Source organism: Podarcis vaucheri, assembly GCF_965113315.1.
Source record: "Podarcis vaucheri genome assembly, chromosome: 8".
In the NCBI taxonomy this organism is placed as follows: domain Eukaryota; kingdom Metazoa; phylum Chordata; class Lepidosauria; order Squamata; family Lacertidae; genus Podarcis; species Podarcis vaucheri.
Window position 1 is genome coordinate 71,722,909 of NC_138766.1, and position 22,242 is coordinate 71,745,150.

General features: G+C 44.0%; 1 long non-coding RNA gene across 2 annotated transcripts; it reads right to left on the reverse strand.

Annotated features, from left to right (window-relative positions):
- Nucleotides 1-941: 941 nt before the first annotated feature.
- LOC309539658 lies at nt 942-19,625 on the reverse strand. 2 transcript variants are annotated; one of them, XR_014222922.1, is made up of 4 exons: nt 19,508-19,625; nt 13,532-13,751; nt 11,787-11,877; nt 942-2,321 (listed from the first exon to the last, which is right to left on the reverse strand). It is a non-coding gene; the product is annotated as an uncharacterized lncRNA (long non-coding RNA). The 2 variants fall into 2 exon arrangements; XR_014222923.1 differs by lacking the exon at nt 942-2,321 and adding an exon at nt 9,599-9,906.
- Between the last annotated feature and the right edge of the window lie 2,617 nt (nt 19,626-22,242).

The following is a 22,242-nucleotide window of genomic DNA, read 5'->3' on the forward strand; positions in this document are numbered from 1 at the left end:
TTGCTCTGCCTTCTTCATTTCTCTCTGTGTTCTGGGAGGCCAGTGGGAAGGGGAGCTGGTCACAGCAGGTGGAGAAGACTCCCTGGATTCTTCAGCAGCCTGCCTCATTGCTGCCTCTTGGTTCCCCTCCTCTTCAGCCTCTGCTTCTGTCTCTGAGCATGGAATGTTCTCTGCCACAGCCTATTCCTGCACACTAAATCCTGTTGTCTCTTCAGCTTCCAACATCTCCTCCTCCCAGTCTGCTCCCTCTTCTCCCTTTGACAACACAGCATTGTCCCACCACCAGTTCCCTGGCTCTGAGGCTTCTTCCGGTGCCTCCCTAGCTAGCTATGGGGTGGCTCCAAGAGTAACGTGATTTTGGCTATGCGTGATTTTCATATATACACGTTACCCTTTGAACCAAACACCCACCATATGCAGGCCAGCTGTATATGCAGTTTATGCACATTTTACCCTAGTATATGCATTTTTGTACACATTACTTGGCTGGAGAACTGCATTGTCAAATTCAGAGAAGTGTACATGTCAATGAATGGCTGTGTTTCTGTTCTCACAATGTTTTGGGAAACTGCAAATTAACTTTGAATGCAAACTGATTCAGATTTCTCTATATATGACCGCTGCATGTAATTTTAAACTGTGTTTATTTTTCCAGATACATTTAATTTATTTATTTGGTTTGTGAACACTGTGAAACTGAAAATGTACAGTGTGCTTCTGACCTCCATTAAATTTGTCCATTAAGTTGTAACTACTGCATCCCAATGAAGATGTGAGCTGATTTAAATGGGGGGGGGGGAGAGAGAGAGAGAAGAATGACGGACATTTCAAAATATAAATAATCCAGTAATAGAATTATTAAGGAAATTCTTTTTAAAGGCCAAGAAAAGAACAGCAAGACAGCATTGGCTACACTGAATTATTATTATTTATATCTAAATCACCAGTGATTTTCAAAATACTTCACCGATTCTGGTAATGAACCAACACAGCTGAACTGCATTTAAGCCTCATTAATTTTAAAAGGGCAGATCTGAGTACATGTTGCTCTTCTTGACCCTAAGAACAATCAGATGAGATAAAAGAGTTCTAATTTTACAGATTAAAAATTTAGGCAGAAAAAGGTGACACCTAGCTCAAGCTTCCATAGCGTGTCCATGGTTAGGACAAGGGTGCCATTTCCACTTTCGAATAGGAGAAGAAGAGATTTCAAAATGGCTGCCTTGGAACTAGGTTACGGTGGGGGGCGGCATTTTCTTACATATATGAGCCTGCCTGAGTGGTGAGGTCTACTGCAGAGACCATTCTCTCAGTCCCATCAACAACTGAAGCTCATTTGGTGGAAATAGGAGAAAGGGGCCTTTTCCCATGGCTGTAGCTGAGATTTGGAACCCTTGTTGTTTTGAACCTAAGTTTTCAATGGGTTTACTCTGAGAAGACCTGATTTATTTCAGGTAAACCTCTGACCTGCCAAGTTTATCTTGTCTCTTTTATTGTTCCATATGAATAAACCATGAAATCAGAAGTGGCGTAGGCTTAGGCGGGGTGAACACGAAAGGATTAATACAGAAACTCTGGCATATCCCTTTCATAGAATTGTAGAGTTGGAAGGGACCTCGAGGGTCTTCTAGCACAACTGCCTGCAATGCAGGAATCTCAGCTAAAGCATTCACGACAGGTGGCAAATATAGGTGGTGTGGGAGCTAAATAGTTAGTCAATCGCTTCTTGATGCAATATCATCTTTGGGGGATATTCTGAACAGAGGGAATGATCATAGAAAGGGCAAGATTCCTTCCCAGTCAAGAATGTTGTGGTCCATGCATGAAAAGAAATGGCATAGTAATAAAATACATAGCTGAATTGGGATATTGCAGGTGGCGCTGTGGGTTAAACCACAGAGCCTAGGATTTGCCAATCAGAAGGTCGGCAGTTTGAATCCCTGTGATGAGGTGAGCTCCCGTTGCTCGGTCCCTGCTCCTGCCAACCTAGCAGTTGGAAAGCACGTCAAAGTGCAAGTAGATAAATAGGTACCACTCCAGCATGAAGGTAAACAGCATTTCCATGTGCTGCTCTGGTTCGTCAGAAGCAGCTTAGTCATGCTGGCCACATGACCCGGAAGCTGTACGCCAGCTTCCTCGGCCAATAAAACGAGATGAGCGCCGCAACCCCAGAGTCGGTCACGACTGGACCTAATGGTCAGGGGTCCCTTTACCTTTACCTAAATGCATCTTGGGATTCTGGACATCTCTTTGGAGATCGGATGCACAAGCAGTGGATCTGGGTTGTCTGTTGGAGTGGTGTGCCTCCACCCAGGATCAGCCTGTATATTCACAAATACACAGAGGTGTATTCATCCTACTAATCCTTCAGTGACCGCTCTCCAAAGCAAAGCAAATCAACATAGGCCCTACATCCCTAAAACTTCTCACCATCAGTGAAGTGGTTTCCATGAAACAGTATACAATTGAACAAGAATCTGCATCCCACCACTGCTCACAGTTAAAATCTGCACATCTCCATGTGGCCAAACTATGCACTAAGATATGCATTTTTTGGGTGCACTCTGCCCATAAGGTACACCCTTTTGGGTTACAGAACTGCCTTGCCAAATTCAGAAAGCTGTGGGTTTTTTTCAAGAGATAGCTGCATTTCGGTTGATGTGTCAGCTTGGGAAGTGCAAGTTAAATGTGAACAGAGAAAAATTTCTCCTCCCTCCGCTGTCTTCCCACAACTCATCTACCAACACAAGGTAGACCACAGAGCACCACCAGCAGAGAGCAGCAAGTACATCGCAATAAGAAATGCTGATGACTCCAGGCACTTATAATGGAACAGAGGTGGGGAAACCAATGCATACTGAAGTGTAGGTGGGTTCCCATGAGGCAAGACACAGTAGTAACAGCAAGAACCTTTACTGAATAACACAACTGGACAACAGGGGCAAAACAGCTGCTTATATATATTTCTGAAGGCCTGGGCTACTCCCACTCCCAACGCGATTGACCGTCTAAACTTCCAAGCTACGAATCATATCTCAGAGTTTAAGGGCCAATGACAGAGACCCAGATCCTGAAAGGTTCTGTGATTGGATATCATGTATCGAATCAGAACACAGGCGCTCAGAATCCTTAGTCTAGACTCAAGCTCAGGCAAACACAGACCACTGGAAACATAACACATACATGCCTCCATTTTATTTATTTATTTTATTTTATTATTATGTCATTTATAACCCACCTTTCCTCCAGGGAGCTAAAGGTAGTGTATGCAGTTCTCCCCTATTCCAATTTTATCCTCTCAACAAGACTGTGAGGTGCGCTAGGCTGAGAGGCAGTGACTAGCCCAAGCTCACTCCAGGAGTGTGAATTTGAACCTTGTTCTCCCAGGTCCTAGTCCAACTCTCTAACAACCACACCACATTGGCTCTCTGCACAGAGCTACATACCAAAATATATATCACACCAGGGATATTAGACAAGGAAAAGATCTACCAGATAATTGAAAGCAGCCGCCCTTTCATTAATGCCATGTTTTTATCTACTTATTTTAAAGTCTGACTTCTTCTGACATTAGTAATTAGAACCTCATTTTTGCTGTTGTGAAATGCAGCCACCCCCAAGTTTGTACTGCTGAACAAAGGTAGCTCAGTGGCCTGTTTTCCTATATTGGATATATTTCCCCCCTACCTCCTTGTACAATTCAGAAGCCAACAACCTTTCTTTCCCCCCGGCAAATAATTTTTTTTCCGCTTGCAGATTATTTCCATTTCAATGTTCTGTTCCACACAGCTGCGAGCTGACTGTAATTTGCCATGGCCGTAGTCATCATGATACGTAAAGAAAAGTGCAGTTGATCTAGCAAAGGCTCAGCAGAGGAACCGCTGGAGTCTTTTAAGCAATATCATGGCTATGAAAAAGTAATTGACCTCCTTCCTCCAACAGCTGCAGACTAAAATAGGCTGTCTTTACCCCTGTGCACAGGTCAGAAACAAGGAGCCACTGCACCATTTCTGTAGTCCATATCAGAAACCAGGCCCAAGTTAAAAGATGCTGCAGCCATACTTGAATATGTAAATATGTATTTATTTATATTTAATCCCAGGGCTTCGGACGTCATGCATTCAAATCAGGTATTCTACCCAACTGGGTTACCAAATGTCCCCTAATATATTAGTCACATAAATATCCAATATGCTTGGGTTATGACATTCCTACATCCATTTGGCTAGGCTTCTCCAGAATACCTAAACCCCAGGCTGGGAATGTGTGTGCGGGTATTTGAAACCCACTGAAATCAAGAGGAGGAGCTCAGGCATGCGATCAGGTGAAAGCACAGATTAAGGCTGCAGTCCAGCAGCTACATCAATGCATCCACTTTGCTCTTGGCATTACCTAGGCACCTGTGTTGCACCTGTGGTTCCCAAGCATGTTTTAAGTGCCATTGATAACAACAAAATGAATGGGACTCAGTAGCACTCAGTTGTGCCTTGATTGTGCCCCTTATTTGCTGGCTTAGAGTTAGAAGATAATCACCCACCTCTGCAAACTGAAAATCACTCTTCTTTAATGTTCTCCATTGGTTCATTTCCCATATTGCTCTGGCAAAGCTTTCATGTTGTTTGAGGATGGTGAGAGCTTAATACAAACCGGGGGGGGGGCGGGGAGAGAAGTTTGCTTCTTCATAAGCATCTTATTATTCTGGTGGGTGCTCTAAGACCCTCTTTAAACCTCCGTGGGTGCAGTTTATGCAGGCTTCTGTTGTAATGGAAGACTAGCACATAACACGAAGCATCTTATCAGTCCTTTCCGCCATCCCTCCCCTTCAACGGGGTACTACCAACTCTCTTTTTTGGGGTTGCAATGAAAAGGTCTACCTTGATTGCTGGAGATACTTGATTTCTAAATGAACTACTGTTCTCGGCAACTTTGACACTATTCACTGGGAGAATTTGTGACAGTTTGATTTTGTTATTATTTTTTCATTATTTAAATATGTTTTTTAATTGAATTGTTGAACTACTTTGTTGTTTGCTGCCCTGGGTTCCTTTGAGAGGAAGGGCTGGAATAGGAATAATAATAATAATTGTTCCTTACTTCATAAAAGTTATACAGCACTTTTAAAAAATCCCTCAAAGTAGTTTTATAACAATAATATGCAGGATTTGATATGAGGTAGCAGATATGCTTCCTTGACTCCAGCTCTATTCTGCTTCAGGGAATTGAGCACCTGTGGCCAGGGGTGGACCTTGATAATATGACGCCTTGTGTGTGACCAAAAATTGGCACCCTTTCCCCACCTGCAGCCCTTTTGCCACCTTCCCAAAGATAGGAAAGGGTGGCACTGGGTTCTGGGAAAGAGGAATAAGGCTCTGGCAGCATCCTAGAGCCCTTGTTTCCAAAGCTGGGCAAGCACTAACTAGGCTTTGAGAAGAAGGCCTGAAGGTACCCCCTTGGCTCCCATGCTTGGGGGAGGGAGTCCTCTGCTGTGGCCCTTCAGACATCTTCTGTTTGAGGATTTGCAGGAGCCCATAGCTATTGCCCCCGCTGCCAGTGGTAACTAAACCTTTCAGCATTTAGCACTGGCCATGTTGTAACATCACATGAGATTATGCATTGAATTCCATGGACGGTCTTGTGTTTTTTGGCATCTGTGTTGAGAGACAATGGAGGGCGCCTCCAGGGGTGAAGTCAAACTACTGCATCAGCAGCACCAGCTTCCCTGGGATGCAAGCATGGGCAGTCTGTAGGGAGGTCCTGGTCTACCCCTCTCAGCCTCGCTGATGTGGTCCAAAGGAAAGCAGAGCAATACATTTGGCACCATCTTGGCTGCAGGAGTTGCCAGGAGGAGGAGTACAAAGCACCATCCAACCATCTTAGGGACTCCACTCCAGATTTGTGTAGGGTTTCCTCCTTAGCTTTTTCTTCTCCCAAAGGCATCCCACAAGGTAGCTGAGGTTTAGGACCAGAGATTTCCTCCTAAATGGGCTGCCTTCCCAGGCTGACAAGCTATCTGCCCCTTACTTCCCTCTACAGCACATGCAGAAGCTACCTTCTTGACCACTGGACTCACTATTGGTTTTGTCTACTCAACCTGCCAGAGACTGTTTTCACACACAAGTGAAGTCATTGACTCACCAAGGGTTTGAGACCTATCATCTACCTTCACCTGGTTTAGCCTGCCAGTCAAAACCATTTCCGGGATGTGGCCACTGCCGCATGTTGACAGCTTCTAGGAGCCACAGGTGAGAACTGAGTGCAGGGTAGGGACCAAAGATGCACAAATGACCCCAGAAGGAGCACGACATGTCCCTCACCAGAGGCACTACCAATGTGCTCGGCTTTGGGACTGTACCATGTGTGCCCTTTATAAAACAGTGAATTCATGGGCTCCTGGTCAGGGTAGTGGAGGCAGAGAATAAAGAAAAGCTATCCTTGCATGATCCAACACAGCACAAAAGGCTGAAGCACGGAAACTGAAGGCCATGTTTTCAGTGTGCTTCTTTCCCTTGCCCAGAATACAGGAAGGCCGATGTGTTACAGACATTATGATTTGTACAAACAAATCCCTCACACCTTCTCAGTTCATATTTATATATCTTTTTCATCTAACGGTTTACAGCAGTAAGCAGTAGATGTCCCCCAACCCTCCTCAATTTTGGCTTCCATACCCAGAATAGTTTAAAGCCGGAAATTCTATCATTTTTTATAAGGCACTTTCCACATCCCTCGCTTGAAGGTCACGCTGATGATTATCTCCAGTATAACTGAAGAACCGTGTAATTACAGCGAAATGTCACCTAGAAGAATAATCGCTTCTAGTCAAACGTCTCAGCTAGAAATATGCTGCTGCCAGTCTCCACTTCTAGAATAAAGTTGGAAGCAACAGGGAAAGGGTGTGGGGAGAGATTGGACCTTTTCCTTCACAGCAGTTTTGTTTTCTTCCAAACAGCGTAATCTGTTTTGGTTCCGAAATTGAATTACTTAAGTAGCTTGTCCCAAGATCCCTTATTTGTACAATGTTCCATCTCCTTGTGGTTGCTATAAAGTTACGTTCCGGCCCTCTCTGATTAGATTTCATAGCGAGCAAATTACAGCTTCTCCTTTCGAAAAAGCACTTTTGCATTAGTCACGAAGATTAGTAACACTTGGATCAAAGGATATCTTTACAGAGATCCTCTAGACACGCAGAGAGCTAGCAACTTGGTGAGGAGATGCAGAATTAATCTGGGACATAAGGACTATAATCTTTATCTGCCCCACCAGGCGCTGACTCTCAAGTCCTTTTGTTTCCAAGCTGTCTTAAGCACATGTGTCTGTGGGCTGGTTTGTAGCCCAGGGTTATCAGCAGTAGCAGAACTTTTTATCTGAAACAGATCTTATATTATCTTTAATCCTTCTAGGACTCCAGAAAGCTATTTGAATTTGCTGTAGGAGAAGACAGAAGCATTTATACCAAAGGAAGCTAGTTGTGGTCCTTGGGCAGTATGCATCTAGCACATCCCATCTATACAGTAATTTCTGATTCTTCAAAGAGACTTTCCCCCCTCCTTCAGGCATCCATGCCCTGCATCCTCACCCAATTTGTTCTGAAGACACCAGCCAGAGCACCAAGGGGGCTCTACCCCCTACCTCACAGGGAGAACATCGTGGGAAGTAAGAGGTCAGTCTGACCCCATTGATTGGCCACCGGCCAGCAAAGGGGCAGCTCTGCTGGTGCTTGCTTTCCTCTGGGTCCCCAGCTTGAACTACAACTCCCTTTAACTCTGACACCTGGTCGGGGGGCTGCTAGGGGCGCATTGGAATATGGCCGACAATAGCATCTCTCCGTCTCACACGAGGTAATTAAGAGGCTCATATGGGTGTATGCAGCCTCCCTTGTTACCCCAAGGGAATGGGGAACACTGCCTCACCTGCGGTTGCCATAAATCACCCCCTGATTCGAAAGAAGGGGTGAGGGCACTAGGCACACAGCCCTTGTGTGGGACGTATCTCCCTGACGCTGTCTCTGATCGCACGGCCTGGTTGCAGGAGCTCAAAATAAACAATTAGAGAGAAGCAAATGCACATATTTCGAGTGAAGATAGGGAGATAAGACTGCTAATTGAAGTGATCTTTGTGAAGTGGTGCGACGGGCTGGATTCAACAATAAATCAAGAAGAAGATATATCAAAGGATCGGTATGTTGGAACGGGACTGAAAAGGGGGGGGGGCTTTTCTTTTTTTATCTTATGTGAGTACCTAACAATCCTTCCCCCAAGAAGAACCGTTGCAATTACTGATTACAAGCAGGAGTATTAAGAACTGTGTGGAAATAAATTACTAATCAAAGACATGGCTTGTGGGAATATCTGGAAAGGAATGAAAAGTCTCTGTGACGCAGTTATAAAAAGAGATTTGTTACGGCAGGCCTGACTACAGGATGATCGAGGGGGAGGAGGACCATGGCTTGTTCTTATATCGGACTGTGAGTTTGACTTGGCAGGGCCCCCTGAGATGATTCAGGAGAGACTGGCAGGCCTGTGGGAATTAATGGACAGACTTTGGGAATGTTTTGTACGGAGGTGCAGAAATGGCGTCTGTCTGTCTTGATATGGCTCTTGGAGGAGTGTAAAATCCACACAGGATATAATTGTTTTCAACCCGCTTGTGGAGACTACCAGAGGTCACAAAGAAAGGAATATATGACAACAATAAGAAGATGGGGAAAATAACAAGGAGAAGATTGAACAGAACTGTAAATACTATTTGGACAGAACTGTGAACATCAAAGCAGCAGCAAGAGAGATGTTTGGATCCCTTTCTGAGCTCGAAGCATGGGTACCCCCAACAAAAATTTAAAAAATTGGCTGTGTAATTTGGAATTAATATGATGTGATTTGATTGGCTTGTTAATAAAAATTATATTTTAAAAAAACAACTCTGACAACTGGTCATGATAGCAAGGGATAATGGGAGTTGAGAAGGCTGCTCTAGATGTTGTTGGATTATAATTCTCATCATGCCTTGTGACTGGCAGTGTTGGCTGGGAATGATTGGATTTGGAGGCCTATGACATCTCAGGGGCCCAGCCCTGATTTAGACCACACATAACAGAGTTTGGCCTTTCTACAGGCAGTTTGCTCCTTTTGTTTAGAAGGCTATTGGAATTCCCTCTAGCCTTGCGGGGGATTATAGCTATGGCATTACTTCTCTGGTCTTAATGGGCACTGAGACAGGGAAATAAAAGAATCACGCATGAACAACACTGTACTTGAAAAGCTACCATGTTATGATATAGTGATTAGAGAGGATCTTGTTTCTGTTTCTATTTCCTCTTTCTTTCGCTGGAGAAGCTTCTATCCCTGCTTTGTGACTTCTCCTACTTCTTCTGGTCATGGGTGAAGGGTTCCAAAAAGGCAATTCAAACCTCTTAACTTTTTGTGCATTGTATGGAGCAGAATTTTCTCATGGGCTGCTGTTCACAGGATGTCCTGTTTATAGTTTTCCGGGTTTGGTGCACATCAGCCTTTCCACATGATAAGCCAATCCTGCCCCGATCCGGCCTTTTCCTCTTTGCTTCACTTACAAAGCTGCTTGAGCCTTCCAACGTTGAAACTCCGTCGTGAAGTGGGGTTCTGCGAGACCAGAAGGAAATTTGAGAGCGCACACTATAATTTGCCGGAGGAATCATGCTATTTACATGTGGCTATAATATAAGCCTGCCAATTTATTTATTTATTTTGCAAGTGGCTCGCCGGCAGCAGCAGGAGCGTTAAGCAAAAAGTGCCTCCCACAAATTCCTTGGATGACCATGGAAATCGCTGGGTGTAAAGGCTCTCACGATGTATAATAAAGGGGGCGGGACAGAACTGGAGTACTTGATGTGCAGAAAAAGCTGCCCGGGCTGTCAGAGCCGCTGCTGGGAAGCTACAGAATAGATATAATTACAACCATTTGTTAGCTCTTTGGGCAATAACCCGTACTTGCATAACAGCCCCAGCAACTCGTCTGTAAAGTCTGTTATGGCAACAAACAAAGCTTGCTAAGGAAGTGCTAGCATTTCCTTTTCCCAAAGAGTGGAGCAAGTTGAAGTCAAGTTTGTTTTTAATCCAACCTGAGGCCCTTCCCTTCAGATGCTTTTGGAATACACCTCTCAACATCCAGCATAGTCAAAGGTCAGATGTGATGGGAGTCCAAAAAAATCTGGGAGACATCAGGCTGGAATATTATTATTATTATTATTATTATTATTATTATTATTATTATTATTACTCCTCCTCCCATCTGACTGGGTTTCTCCAGCCACTCTGGGAGGCTTACAGCACATAAAAAATGGTAAAATATCAGACATTAAAAGTTTCCCTACACAGGGCTGCCTTCAGATGCCTTCTAAAAGTCCAACAGTTGTTTATTTCCTTGACCTGATAGGAAGGCATTCCACAGGGCAGGTGCCACAACCAAGAAGGCCCTATGCCTGGTTCCCTGTAACCTCACTTCTCGCAGTGAGAGAACCGCCAGAAGGCCCTCGGAGCTGGACCTCAATGTCCGAGCTGAACAATGGGGGTGGCTTCTTCAGCTATACTCGGCCAAGGCCGAGGCTGCTTCAGATCTAAGAAGCTAGAAAAACTATGATCATTGGGCAGATATAGGTCCATGTTTTGATTTCCTTCCAAACACCAGCATGTTGCTTATGCCTTGTCTGCTTGGAATGAGCTCAGAGATTCCTCCTTAAGAAAAGTTCGAGGCATGTGCAAACAATGTGTCCCAGTGAATTTTATGGTTTGTTTATTAATTTATATTCCACTTATATCAGAACCAGTGAAGATGGTGAATGTCCTGTGTGAGTGTCTGGAATGTGTGGATGAGGGTGAAACCAGATGCAATGTTAAATGTGTCTTTGCATTTAACATGCATCTTTTTAAAATGCAAATAGCATCCAATGGAGGGCACTGGCAATGATCAGAATCACAGAAAGCAGAAAGGAGGGGTTTAACACTTTCCTCTCCTGCTGTGATCCTGAGGAAAATTCCTCCTTTGAAGATGCTATTTGCTTGCATGGAATTCCCTCATGAAGTTTATTTTTTTTATTCTTTTTTAAAAAAACAATTGACTTGCATTTCTGCGTAATGCCTGAAATGTCGCACAAACACCACACGTCACTGAGGCAATAGCACTGGCGGAGGAACAGGGGTGCGAAGGGAGTGGACTGCCCCCAGCACCACTATTCTGGTAGGGTGCCATCACGACGGCCCCCCCAGACACATGCTGCACACACCCCTGAGCACCAGGCACCACGCCCCCACAGGCAGCATGTCACACCCCCAGAATGCGCACCACACCCTCGCAGGTGGCATACCATGCCCCGGGATGTGCACCATGCCCCGCAGGCAGCACACATTGCCCCCGCGGGCACCAGCTACGTCCCTGCCTGTTCTCCGCCCCCGGTAGCGGAGCATGCAGCTTCGCCACTGGGCAATAAAAAGTGAATATTGCATCTCTATGGAAATGGACAGTGAACAGCATATCGATTGTCTCCAATCGATACAAAATTGTATTACTGTGGCATGATTTTTATTATCCTCTCGCACATATACTTGTTTCCAGGGCAGGCGGAGAATGTGCTGTGGAACTTCACGACAACAATCCTCTTTTGCAAAGAGCAGAGGTTCGCTGCCTTAAAACATTTCCACACACAATTTGTGCGCAAGCATGTAAAGTCCAAACCCTTTTCGAAACTGTTTTTCTGCTTTAATGCAGCAAGAGGGAGGGTGTCAGATTCCCTCTCCCCTTCAGCCTTTAGAACTCACATGATTATTTGCTGCTATCACACGCACAGAACTGGCATCAGATGCTCTTTTTCATGAGTTTTCATGAAGATGTCGAGCCCGTGTGCAGCAGCTGTGAAAAAAAGGCAAATTCCACGTTAAGGATCATTAGGAAAGAGATTGCAAATAGAACTGCCAATATCACAATGCCGCTGTACAAATCTATGGTGCTACCGTGCTTGGAATACTGTGTGGGCAGCTTGGGTAGCCTGACATGAAAAATAATATCATAGAGCTAGGAAGCTGCGGCCAAAGTGATCAGCTGAAGGAATTGGGGCTGGAGCAATTCCCCTTTGAGGGCAGGTTACAACATATGGGGCTGTTTGGTTGGGGGGGAGTGAGTAAGGGGTGGCATGAAGTATAATGGTGTTATAGATTGGGGGGACCCTCCTAAACCCTAGAAATTAATAAATGGTAGGATTTTGATTATTTGGAGTATTGAAGGGAAGACTGCACGCCAGTGGAAAAATAAAAGCTAAGCTTCCTTTCCAAGCTAGGACATCCTGGGATAGATGTATTAACATGGCAAAAGGTGTTGATGGCCCATCTTGGACCTGGGCAGACAGGAGGTTACCAGGGTAACTGGGTGTGAAGTCACAGGGAAAGATGGTCTTTAGCAAGGTGTGCTGGGAGGGAGGGAGAGAGAACATGGGGAGATCCATTTTGGGCAGGCTGGCTGAAGGCTGGCTGGGAGAGATGCCTTAGTTCCAGTGCTATTGTGCTATGGGAGCTAGCTCTTCTTGAGGTGACAATGGTGTAAGATCGGGACTCCCTCCATGCAAACTGAAGGTCGAAATATGTGAATAAATCATATTTCTTAAAACTACAACAGTCTCCGCCGCATCTTCAATTCTCCGAAGGAGCATAAACCCTGGGTGAGCACCTGGAACCCCCTGGAGTCTTGCTACCCCTCGGGAGTGGAGGTGGCACCCAGCTTCAATAACAATATTACATATGGTGTGGCTTAAGTGGGCAGAGGTAGTTTTTACACCCTCTCCATAATACTAGAACCTGGGACCATCCAGTGAAGCTTAACATTGGAAGATTCAAGACACAAAAGACAGTGTGTGTAGTCTACTGTATGGAAGTAAGAGTCGTCACATCCATTGCTCCACCCACTTCCCCCCTGTGGTCTCGCCCAACACTGCCATGTTGGCCCCCAGCTGGTTCCCCATGCTGGAATGTGGCCTTCAGGCTGCAAAAGCTTTTCCCTTCCAGGTGAAGCAGACATTTTGCATTGTTTGTTGTGGATTATCTCGCGTCACCTCCACCACTTAAATGACACATCAGCGGAGATGTAGTTCATCACTTCTAATACAACATGTGGTTCTGCCCACGCTAGGTCCTTATTTGATTGTGGAATGCTTTGAGTGCCGTTTATTTTTAAAACAATGCGCCAATATTTTCAGTGCAGCTTATATGGGAAGAGCCAGTAGGCAGAACTCCTACGTACAGCTTCATTTCAGAACTTCGCACCAGCTATGCCAGCCAGCAAAAGAACCTGCTTCTCACAAAATTGCCACTCTGCATTCATTAAGCTGTCAGTTGCTCACCAAACTCTTGGATGTCCATAACGTTATTGCAAGGAGCAGAAAAAGGAGCAAGCAAAGCTATTATTATTCTTAATAAGAAAATTTAACTTGTTAGTTGCTTAACACAGAAGGGAAAAAATTCTCTAAGTGACTTACATAAATCTCTTTATCGTTACTTACAACTTTTGTTTGTACCTGCCAGATGTGGAAGTGAACTTGCCCAAAGAGGAACTGACTTGCCCAAGGCTACCCATAAGATCTAGAACCAAGGTGAGATTTGCAGAAGTGGCCAACATTTCTCCACGCTGTTTTAATGATCAAGGCACTTTTTGGCTCAAGGTTTTGCTCGGCAGAGCAAAAGTGACTGTTTATTGTTCATCATCCTTAAGTCAATTGAGGTCTGCTGCTCTGAACTCTAAATAAAAGATGGATGGGAATTAGATTAAACATCAAAGCCGCAAGAGAGTGCCCTGTGTGTGTGGCTTAGTGCAATTAAAAAAAACCCTGTAATTGCATGCGTTTTTTAATTAACCAGGCCATGTCTTGCAGCAAAGCAAGCCTGCATGACAAGACATTGACAAGACATTATATTTATACGCAACAGTAGCCGCAAGGCTATTTATTGTGAAAAATTGGAAAAGTGGCATAATACCGCCAAAATAGAGTGGCTTGCCAAATTATTGGAGTATTACAATATATCCAAAACAATGGGAGAAATCGGAAGGATCTCAAAAGAGAAGATAGACAAGGACTGGAAGGTGTTTAAAGGATATTTGCAAAATCATATTGAAAAATCAGAACTCCTATTAGAATAAACAAGTTCTGTTATAAATACTGAAATACTAAATAAGATGGATAACAATGTGTAACAGAAAAAGAAGTAGAAAGTTGGTTTAAAAGTGTGTGAAAGAAAGTAATAGAAGTGGAAAGAAATTGCAATTGACTAGATTGGAAGTCTAACACGAGGGTGAGGTGAGGGATGGTGGTGGGAAAAGGAAGTATGTGTGGGATTGAGTGTGGGTATGTATGAATATTTTTAAGGACTGTATGAAATGTATGTTTGTTTGTATATTCGTAATATGTATGTATTAATGTTGAATTATTTTAATAAAATAATAAAAAGCCTGCATGACTTGTAGCCCGTCAAGCCAAACGCAGTTTATGTATCATGGCTGAGATGCTGCTGGATGGGGGAAGTGTTGCCAAGCACCTAGAAGACCTCAATATATGGGTGGTAGGCTGTACTCAACTTAGTGGATTATAAATTGTGCCGCTCAGTTGTAAAGCACAGACTGGCCTTCTCTTAGCTGCCCTACAGAACACAAGTAGAGAGCTCTGTTGGATCACCTCAGTGGCCCATCGAGTCTAGCCTGCTGCTCTCACAGTACCCAACCAGATGCACGCAGGCAGGATCAGAATCCAACAGCGTTCTCCCCTCCTGCAGTTTTAGCAGCTGGTAATCAGAGGCACAGTGCTTGCAACTGTGGAGGCAGAACATAAAAGACTCTGGAGGTACATTAGTAGCCACCGATTTATCCTCCACAAATTTGTCTAATCCTCTTTTAAACCCATCCAAGTTGGTGGCCATCACTGCCTCTTAGGGAGCAAATCCCACAGCTTAACTATGTGCCGCGTGAATAAGGACTTTCTTTTGCCTGTCTCGAATCCTCCAACATTCAGCTTCACTGCATGTCCACAAGTTCCCGCATTATAAGAAAAGGAGAAAAACATTCTCCAGCTGCTTTCTCTGCACCATACATAATTTTATAAACTTCTATCGTGTCCCTTTTTACTCACCTTTCATATAAACCAGGGTTTCCCAAACTACAATTCCCATAATTCCTGACCACTGGTCCTGCTAGCTAGGGATTATGGGAGTTGTAGTCCAAAACCATCTGGAGACCCAAGTTTGGAAAACCCTACTCTAAACTGAAAAGCTCCACGTGTGGCAACCTTTCCTCACAGGCTCTTTCATTTGGTTGCCCTTTTCTGCAAATTCTCCAATATCCTTTCTTAAGGGGAGCTGACCAGAACTGTACACAGTCTTTCAAGATTTGCACAATTGAATTGCAGTATGGGCAGCTTTATCTCCAGTCCCTTTCTTAATGATTCCTAGCATGGGATCCACCATGAAGAAGAAGAAGAGGAGGAGGAAGAGGAGGAGGAGGAGTTTGGATTTGATATCCCGCTTTAGCACTACCCTAGGGAGTCTCAAAGCGGCTAACATTCTCCTTTCCCTTCCTCCCCCACATCAAACACTCTGTGAGGTGAGTGGGGCTGAGAGACTTCAGAGAAGTGTGACTGGCCCAAGGTCACCCAGCAGCTGCATGTGGAGGAGCGGAGACGCGAACCCCGTTCACCAGATTACAAGTCTACCGCTCTTAACTACTACACCACACTGGCTCAGTTGCCACATGCTGGGTCAACACCTTCCATGAGGAAACGTAGACCTGGAGGGGCAATTGTGGTCCTCCAAGCTTTTCTGTCTAACCTTTGGGAATCCCCCAAGGCCCACAATCCCTTCTGCTTCTGCTTCTTACCTTCCTCAAGAATCTTTGCCTAGCTGGAAAGTGTCCTTGAACTCTGATAATAATGGAGGGGGAAATAGAGAAGCGGGTGGGAGTGTCTGTAGAAACTCGTGGACTGTCCAAAAGTAAAATTTGCATTCATGGCTCCACCCGTTGTCCTCTGGCTCCACTCAGCACTGGCATTTTGGACCCCAGAAAGCAATTTACCCCTCAGACTGAAAAAGGTCCCCCAGCTACAGAGTAATGAGCTTAAGGAAATAGATTTCTCAATAAAAGCTTTTTGTATTACTGTACCATGTCTCAGAGCAGAACTGTAATCCACACTGTACAGAACCGACACTAACTGCCTTCTCCATGGTACTTGCCAGCAAAAATATATAATTAGCTGTAAACTCTGAAAGGCCCAATGAGTCTATAAAAGTGAAAGGGCTGTCCTAGCCCTCATCAGTTGTAGTAGTTCTTTAATTGCCATGCATCCCTAATGCAATGAGGTTTCTCACACAGCATGTGCCCTTACTTGTTAATTTCACCCTAAAAAAAACCCCAAAGCCCACCAAGATCTAATAATATTTCCATCGCATTGTCCTTTTGTCGCCACAGATGTGATTTAAAGGAGATGGGGCTGGGTGCTACAAACAAAGTATCCTGCACTTTTGTGGGGAAATTAACTTAATCGCTTCAATGTTAATTGTTTTAGCTACACCAGATTGACTAGGCAATAAATGGTTCCCCCAATTTTCTTCTTCAGCAGAGCAAGAAATTAGACAAGTTGAAGCAAGATAATAATCAGCAGGGGAAATTATTATTTTCAGAAAAGATGCCTGGAACCCAGAGAATTAAATCTCCGTGACAGCCAAGACGTGAATATTAATTGAATCTCAAATAATTCTTTTTTTTTTCAATTTACCGTACGCCTGACAAACAACAATCACAAGGTGGTGGCTTCAAATCATTTGTTTGATTCCTTCTCTCACTTGTTTGCTCTTTCAGATGGCTGTAGGGCAGAGGTGGCAAGACCTTAGGTTTTTGCAGTTTGTTTTTGACTGGATCCTTGCAGCCCATCAGCTACAGGAAAGTGCAAAATGGTGGTTCGGGGTGTGTGGATGTACATGCAAAGGATCATGTCCTCCTGAATATACCAGCCTAGACTGTAAGATCTTCCTTAGGCCCTTCTACAGGTTCTCCTGCCTAACTGGTGAGGCGGCTTGGCCTTAGAGTGAGGACCTTCTTCAGTTGTGGGGTCCTAATTATGGAATATCCTCCCCCTACAGCTCACTTGGCACCGATATTAAGATTTTTCAGTGCTAAGTGAAGATTACCTCAGGCCTTTGAGAACCATACTTCAGTCCTTGGAACAAATTATGTGCAGCCTGGTTTTAGTTCTTGTTTTTGGAATGATCTTAAACAGCTAATGCTGTTTTTTTTAAAAATATGGACGTTGCATTGATTTTTCTGTTTTGCCTTTGTTGATGTGGTTTGAGTTTTGCAAAAGAAAAAGGAAATCCAGAAGAGTACGCATGTCAGTTTCTTGCAGCAAAAACAATCAAGGAGCCTTGAGGCGCCTTAAAGACAAATGAGTATCATAGTATTTGTACCCTGCAACCATACTTTTGGGTTGTCAATAACAGACATTGTGCTTCGATAAGACATTAAATATATAAAAATATTATTCATTCCTCTTAAATCTGTTAGTCTTTAAAGGGACTGCAAGATTGTTTCTGAATTTTGTGTAAACCATCAGAGGGCATTGTTAATGGGAAGTCAATAAATGTCCAAATAAATAAAATCAATAGGTTGCAAGCCTATGCACACCACTGGGGAGTAGGTCCCATTAAATTAAATAGCACTTACTTTCGACTAGACATGCATCAGGATTGCACTGTTAAGGTTAAACAACAGCATGCCTCTCAAACACATGGTCATCTTAGGAATTTATTTCCTGAGTTCACTGCCCTTTCACAGAAAAAGCTACTCCTGGCTCTCACAAGCAACAGGGAAGAAATTTGATTCAGTTTGTATTTAAAGGCAACCTTACTTAATTTGCACTTTCTGAAATGACACACAAACCGAAACACAGGCGTCCCTCAAAATTCACATTGCAATGCAGTTTTCCAGCCATATATGGTGGGCAAAAAAAGGATTGTGCTATGCTACCATGAGCAACTCTATGATTCTATGATTCTATGATTCTATATGTTAGTGAAAACAGCATGGGAAAATGCACTACATTAGACAAAAAATGAATATGTGTACACTAGGAAAAATTTGTAAAAAAAATAAAATTATGAATTTTCACGAAAACTTTAAAAAAAAATCACAAACTGATGTGGAGAACTGAACTTAAGATTGGAACAATGAGAAACTGAAAATGATATATTTGCCTCACACGCACATCCTCACACTTTTTCCATTTCAGCAAACTAATTTAGCGAGGCGGGTTGCTGCTACTGTCAAACAAATTTGAATCAGAAAGCCTTGCTACTCTACCATTCTACACTGGGTCTAGCCCTGCTGCAGAGAAGGTGACCAGCCCCTCTGCCAAGCCCAGTCGATGGCAAAGCAAACATTTCCACTTCTCTGAGCTTGCCTTCTTGGCACCGACCTGTCTTACGGAGGATGATGTTGTCGTTTTGTGGGCTTGTGTTATTTGTTTGTGGCAAAAGATCTGAGCCAGAATGACAGCAGTGAACCTACAGGACACGACGCATCTGCTATACATGTAATATCCAACAACAGGGGATTGAGGGGACGCCACCTCATGTCATTTCTCCTCGTTCAGCTGCTCTCAAGGAAACAGAGTTCGCTATAACAACATTGTCAGGGCAGCAGTCAGTGGCAACAATTAGCTGTCAGTTGAATAGTTCTTTCCAGCACTGCCTGCAGAGAGATGCAGGCAACTGCTATCACACTTTCGAACAAGAGCATACAGCTCTGCAGTAGCTGTGATCCTCTGGACTGTTTCCTCCTCTGGAGTGGAGATCTTCTGGATCACAAGATGTGATCCACCCAGACAACATCAGTCTTTCAGCCATTCCTGACGGTCCATTTAAGGTTCAATAGCAGGCATCTTCTTTCCATTGCACCTCTACTATGAAATGCCTTTCCTTCTGCCATATGTACAATAGCAGCCATCAGTTGCTTCAGATGCCGTGTGTGTGTGTGTGTGTGTGTGTGTGTGTGTGTGTGTGTATTTGCCCAGGCTTTTCAGACTCAAAATAGCAGACTCAGGCTGCAGTCACATGGCAGTTTATTCTGTTTTCACAACTTTTCCCTAACTGTTAAGTTCCACATTATGTTTGAGCTTTCATGCAATCTAAAAACCACTTCTGGAATTATAGTGGAATGCTGCTCAATTTGACTGCTCTTTTCCATGTTATTTGCTTCCAGGGGGAAATCCATTTGCAAAGAATGTGTTATATTCCACAATAGTTCCACGATATGCCACCATAGTTCCAGAGCTGGCTTTTACATTGTTTGGAAGTTCATTTGTAATGTGGAAATTAATAGCTAGGGAAATGTAATGAAAATGGAATAAACTGCCATGTTGTCATATACTGTGGAATTGTAAGGGATCCGAAGAGTCATCTAGGCCAATTTCTTCAGTTGTCTTCAATGCAGGAATCACAACAAAACAATCCCTGACCTGTTCCTATGCATGCTTCCTAGGGAATAATTGTCCCTGAAATAAATGGGATGTTTTCTAAGTAAGCAGGGGCACCACCTTGCTCTCAGGATTGTGGGTGCCCACCGCCGCAACATGGACTGTGGTGTCTCTCTCACACACACGCCTACAGGTAGTGTGTGTGATGTCACACACACTAAGTGTAGGCATGTGTGTATGACATCACACATCCGCATTGTGGTGGCCAGTAGTGGCAACAGGTCCTCTTCCTCCTCCTCTCCACACCCAGCAAGGCACCCTTTTCTGCAGGGAGGGGCTCAGGCTCAGAGGCAGAGAGACCCTGCGTCCGTGTCTGAGTCCTACCCCCCACCCCCACCCCCCAAAAAGGGTGCCTTGCTCGCTGGCTGCGGATGGCAGAGATGAACTGCTTCTCTCTCGGAGGTAGTACTGCTGCTGCCTGCATGCTTTTCTCATTGACTTTGTGGGTTCCCAGCCCCCACAGTTATATTATTATGGGTGCCCAAGCACCCATAGCCTCCTGGAGTTGGCTCCTATGTGAGCAAGCCTGCACCAGGCTGTGAGCCCAACCGTGATTCATATCATGTTCAGCCGTGTTTAAACCTACTAAAGTGGATTACATCTTTTTTTCCAAGTTAGGTTGCCAACTGGCCAGGAAAAACAATGTTATGTACTGAGTTGAATAGGATCCAAAATGCAGCAGTCTCTGATGGTCCACAGGAGCCACCCAATCCAGCTCCAGGTGGAAGTGAATCCGCAGCCTGATTGGCCTACAGGAGAAACCCGGAATTAGCCAATCACGTGGGGCCCATTGTGTAAATAATGTATATAAAGCAGACATTCAGGGGGAACTTCCATTCCTCCTCACCACTATGAGCTGAATAAAGAACATGAAATCCACTGTCGACTCCAAGTATATATCAAACAACAACAACAAAACAGCTCTGGGTTACTCCTCTGCCTATATATATATATATATATATATATATATATATATAAAGATTTTACAAATTAAAACAAACATAACAATACACACACACACACACACAAACAAAGATAACATAAAAAAGAACAAGTATAATTTCAATACCTTATTTTCTTAAAACTTATTTCACCGACCTCCTCATACCTCCCCTTTCTGCGTTCCCATTTCAAAAATTTAATTCAGCAAATCCTCACCCTTGATTTTATCTAATTATCATCCTTACTTTCCTTTCACTTAATCTTTACAGCTGTACTCCATTTAGTTTTAAAAGCCACATTATTCTAAAATTCATAAATTTTACAATATTTCTTAAGGTAGTTCTTAAATTTATTCCAATCTTCTTCCGCCGTCTCTTTTCCCCGGTCTCGGATTCTGCCAGTCATTTCTGCTAGTCCCATATAGTCTATCACCTTCATCTGCCATTCTTCCAAGGTGGGTAAATCCTGTGTCTTCCAATACTTTGCGATGAGTATTCTTGCCGCTGTTGTAGCATACATAAAAAAAGTTCTGTCTTTCTTTTGCACCGACTGGCCGACAATGCCCAGGAGAAAGGCTTCTGGTTTCTTAGGGAAGGTATATTTAAATACCTTTTTCATTTCATTATATATCATTTCCCAGAAAGCCTTAATCCTTGGGCACGTCTACCAAAGGTGAAAAAAAGTACCTTCAATTTCTTTACATTTCCAACATTTGTTATCAGACAAGTGGCAAATTTTTGCAAGCTTGACTGGGGTCATGTACCACCTATAAATCATTTTCATAATATTTTCCTTTAGGGCTACTCCTCTGCCTTTTAACAGACTTGATGGGCAGAGGAGAAGACACATTTGGGCATTTTCCATTGCATGAAACCAAACATCATCACCCTGCTAATTACAGGAACCTGGTCAGGAGCACACAACCCTCTTCAAAGGGATTGGAAGAATAGATTGGGTCTGTTGAAATAAATGTCATGTCTCAAATGCAGGCGCAGGGACTGCAGAAAGACACAGCGATGCAGCAAGGCCCCAGAGCCTCTGCCGTCAGCCCCAAAGGGTTTGCTCCAAATTCACACCCCTTTTTCATTTGCATGTATTGCAGAGCGCATGTTGCGTGGCACTACTAAGCCTGCTTTCATTCAGTTCAGCGGCAGAATGCTCTCTGACCATTAAAACGACGCCACGCTGTGTCAGGCAGGCTCTTGTGGGGAGATAATACTGCGCTGCTCAAAAGCAGCATGCAGCGAAAGAAAGGGAAGAAGACAATTATATCAAAAAGCTGGGGGACCCCTCTGGTTCACAAAGCCCATCTAAAACGAGAGTGAGAGAAAGAGATAAATATTTTACTCTTAGGTTGTGAATTGCCTAATGCAGAAGGAGCAGCATTTCTGTGAAACAGTCAGGTAATTGGAAAGTTACTTCAGGGCAAATGGAGCATTTTGGACTGAGCTCCTGCAGCAAAGGGAATAATTTGCTTGCATGTCACCAGCTAGCTAACAAGCTCACTGTGTTAGGGGCATGGCCCAGCAGTAGAGCAGACCCCCCTACATGCAGAAGGCTCCGAGTTCAAACTCTCCCATCACCTCTAGTCTTAAAAGGATCCCAAGCAGCAACTGCAAAAGACCCCTACCTGATACCCCAGGAAGCCCCACTTAGCCAGAGAGCACCAGACTGTGCCACCTTGATGGCTTGACCCAATTTCTTCTTCTTCTTTAGTGATCACTCGTAGCCGAGTAAGATTGTCTTCCATAAACCTGGTTTTAACAGTGAGTCCC